Genomic DNA, 4,510 nt, shown 5'->3' on the forward strand with positions numbered 1-4,510 from the left:
TGGTACTGTTAATGGTAGTATAGTACAATACTATTAATACCTATTTCTTTGTATTTTTGTCCCTGTAGGAGCATGTGGGCTCAGCCACGTCCATCAACTTGGTGGGAAGTTGTTAACAGGTCCTGGGATGAAACAGATTGGCAAAGACACTTCAGGATGACAAAAACCTAATTTCTGCATATTTGTGACATCCTCTGACCACGTTTGACACGCCAGCACACTAGATATTGTAGTCCACTTCCTGTTGAACTGTGGATTGCAATATGTCTGTGGAGGCACAAATCTGGAGTATCGCTCCATCTCCCATCTGTTCGGTGTGGGCGTCTCTACAGCCTGTAGTGTCACACAACAGGTTATAACTGCTATTAATGTTGTAATGAAACCTCTGTATATAAAAACCCCTTTTGATGCAGAGCTTATGGTGATCGTCCAGGGTTTCAGGACTCGATGGAAGCTACTCCAGGTTGCAATTGATGGTACCCACATAGGTATTATTGCACCAGCTGAGAATCCTGCTGACTATTTTAAAAGGAAAAACTTCTACTCAGTTATTCTGCAAAGCGTGGTAGATAACAAAAGGAAATTTTGGGATATTAATGTGGGCTGGCCAGGAAAAGTTCATGATGCAAGGGTTTTTGCCAACTCTTCCTTGTACAGTAGGGGTGAAAATGGGACACTGTTCCCAGACTGGATAGAAAGGTTGAACAATGTAAATGTACCTCTTCACATTCTTGGCAATGCTGCATACCCACTACTACCTTAGCTGCTGAAACCTTTTCCTGAGGGGAGAGGTTTAACACAACTACAGACAAACTTCAACTATAGACTCAGTCAGGCTAGAATGACAGTTGAAAGGGCCTTTGGATGTTTGAAGGGCCGCTGGAGGTGCCTTCTCAAGAGATGTGATGTGCACATTTCCTTTGTAAGCCACATAATATCAGCCTGTTGTTTTCTGCATAATTTCTGTGAAACAGCAAATGAGGAGTGGACGGATGAAAAGCCTGCAGATTATGTGGATGACTCTGTCAATCCAAAAATTGGCCTTCAAGCTAACTATGGGGGGGGGAATTAGGGATGCTCTGTGTGCATACTTGGCATAGTAATGCTGTAGTAAATGAATATTATTTTTTAACATGATTTTGTGATATTAAATAGTTATAGTTTTTTTAATCTATGCATCTGACAGGTGTTTATATGCTGCAGTTTTGCAAGAAAAAGACAACTTGTTCATACTTTTTTTTAATGTAACAAATAATACTTGAACATTATAACAAATAAAGGTTCATTAATGAACATTGAACAGTTTTGTGCACATTCTTCTGAACAATTTAACATAATATGTACTACTGACTAACATTAATATGGGTTGTTCAAACTGTTCATGCAGATAATACAAGAAAAAAAATCAAAATATTTCACTGTGATATTTTCACGTTTACTAACTACAGATCAAAGATATCTTTGTTGACATCACCGATAACATAAGATGTTGAATGCTGAGATGTGTCTGCCATGTATTGCTCCTGTGGGGTTTGGGCTGGTGCAGGTGCAGTGTGGTGGGTTGGTATATTATGCTGGTGGTGAGTATGTGCAGAGTGCTGGTGAGAGGATGCAGTGTGGTGGGCAGTTGGTACATTGTGCTGGTGGTGAGTATGTGCGGGGGGCTGGTGAGAGGATGCAGTGGGCCACAATGGGGGCCTGACTGGAGTAGGAGGCACGTGGTGTCACGGTTTGGGGGCGTTGCAGCATGAAGAAAAGTAGATATCATCTGAAGGAACATCTGGCTGTTGGCCCTTTGCTGCTCTTGTATCTGGCTGTTGCTCAGCTGCTTTTGCATTAACTGGAAATGTCTTTTTTCAGCTTGCTGTTGCATTTTTAAGAAGTTCTCAAAAGATGCAGACTCCTGCTTCATTATTTTGCATTCATCCTCATCCCTTTTTCTCTGGTCATCCAGGTAGCTCTCAAACAATTTCTCAAACCTGTCAGCCTTTGTCTTTTTCTTTCTTTTCTGAGCCCCATGTATAGCTAGCCTTGGTTGGCCCCTTTCTTCATCCAGCTGGGAGCTTGTGGTGGCAGTCTCTTCAATTTCACAGTCGGTGGCACTTTTATCTGCATGATTAAAATGTTACATACACGTTATCACAGTTATACACTGGAATTATACATATTTGCTTATCTATTTATAATAAATTGTAGCAAATAAACAAACTGGCAAGATGGAACTGGTCATTTTAAAATGAAACATAATGTCAATATTGAAATAGTTCTGCTCAAGCATTATTACATAGTCGCCCACTTACCACTTTTTTCTGAGTCCTGAGCCATCTCTGTGGATTCAGAGTTGCCAGGGTGGATGGCGGCCGAGTCTCTGCTTGGTAGGACTCCAGCACATGTTGTGGCCTGCTCGTGGGTCGAGTGCCAAGAACAACATTTAGTTCATCGTACCAAGGAAACTTGTCCTTCATGTCTCTCCTGAACTGCCACTTTTTCTGAGCATATCACGTACTTTTATGTATTGTTGGCAAAGTTTTTTTTTTACCTTCCAAAAAAGTTCAATCTGGTCCTCTGGACATTCAAAAAAACAAAAAACAAAACAAAGCAAAAAAATCTAGAAACGTTTCGTCTCTCATCCAAGAGACTTCCTCAGTCTGAGGTGCTGTTTTCAGCTCAGTCTCTTAAATAGCACCTTCACAGAGTGGATCAACCAGTTTGCTGCTGACAACCAAAACCAGCTGATCACATGCTCAAGAAGGACCATCAGCCTAACAATGGGTCATTAGCACACTGATGGCTGTTTACTACTCACAGAGGGCTGAGTGATACTAGCAATCACAGCATTGTAAGAGGGGGACAGTTGAACCCGGAGGCCTCCACCCCTGTTTAATGATGGACGATTTCTTTTCACAAAGATGGCCTCCTTTACTCCTCTCTCAAACCATCGTTCCTCTCTGTCCAGGATGTGAACATCTTCATCCTTGAAAGAGTGACCGCTGGCCTGGAGATGAGTGTAGACCACAGAATCCTGGCCTGATGATGTTGATCTTCTGTGCTGGGCCATCCTTTTGGCCAATGGCTGTTTAGTTTCCCCGATGTAAGGCTGATCACAGCCCTCCTGACACTGAACAGCATACACAACATTACTCTGTTTGTGCCGGGGGACTGGATCTTTGGGATGAACCAGTTTTTGCCGTAATGTATTTTGGGGTTTAAAAGCCACTGGGACGTTATGTTTAGAAAATAAACGTCTCAGTTTCTCTGATACCCCCTCAACATACGGAATGACCACTGGTCTGGGTCTGGGTTCCTCCTTTTCACCTGATGGCTGACTGGAGTCCTGTTTGGGTTTCTTTTCTGCTTTCAGGAAGGCCCAGTTAGGATATCCACATTGCTCTAGAGCCTGTTTTGTGTAGGATTTCTCCTTCTGCCTGGCTTCCGAGCTAGTGGGGATGCTGTCTGCTCTGTGATACAGAGTCCTGATGAATCCTAACTTGTGCTCCAAAGGGTGATGGGAGTCAAACTGCAAATACTGGTCTGTGTGGGTGGGTTTGCGGTACACCTCGGTTTGCAAATGTCCTCTATCAGAGACTGAGACCTCACAGTCCAAGAAAGCCAACTTGCCATTTTTTACATCTTCTCGTGTGAACTTGATGTATTTATCCACAGAGTTGATGTGGTCAGTAAAATGTTGGACTTCCTGAGATTTAATTTTAACCCAGGTGTCGTCAACATACCTGAACCAATGACTTGGTGGTGTCCCTGAAAAGGACGTCAAGGCTCTCTTTTCTACCTCCTCCATGTACAGGTTGGCAACAATAGGAGAAACTGGAGACCCCATAGCACACCCATGTTTCTGCCTATAATATTGCTCCCCATATGTGAAGTAGGTTGACTGCAGGCACAGTTTCAAGAGTTGACACAGTTGTTCTGTGGAAAGCATGGTCCTGCTGTTCAGAGTGGTGTCTGATTTTAATCTTAAACTGACCACCTCTACTGCATCATCAACAGGAATGCACGTAAAGAGTGATGTGACATCAAAAGAGACCATTGTTTCATCAGTCTCCATGATGACATCCCTCACCTTATCCACAAAGTCCATGGTGTTCTGTATGTGGTGTTCTGAGCTGCCAACTAAAGGGATGAGTACAGACGCCAGATTTTTGGAAACATTGTAAGTGACAGAGTTAATCATGCTAACAATAGGTCTTAAAGGTACACCTTGTTTGTGGATTTTAGGTAAACCATACAGACTAGGTGTGGCCTCCCCTGGGTACAGTCTGTGGTACAGAAAACGGTCAATAGCCTTGTCCTGCTCCAAATTTTTCAGGCAATCTATTAACTTCTTCTTGTAACCACTTCCTGGATCTCTTTTCAGAGGTTCATAAGTGGTTAAGTCACTAAGGAGTGTCATAACTTTCTCATGATAGTCTTTCTGGTTCAAAATCACTGTGCACCTTCCTTTGTCTGCTGGGAGAATGATGATGTTTTTGTCCTTGCTAAGAGTGGTGAGTGC

General features: G+C 42.8%; 1 pseudogene; it reads right to left on the reverse strand.

Moving 5' to 3' along the window:
• LOC119407831 overlaps window positions 1-4,510 on the reverse strand; it is a 17,544-nt pseudogene that overhangs the window by 12,562 nt on the left and 472 nt on the right.

The sequence above is a fragment of the Nematolebias whitei genome, chromosome 1 (genome assembly GCF_014905685.2).
Source record: "Nematolebias whitei isolate Nwh7 chromosome 1, NemWhi1, whole genome shotgun sequence".
NCBI lineage: Eukaryota > Metazoa > Chordata > Actinopteri > Cyprinodontiformes > Rivulidae > Nematolebias > Nematolebias whitei.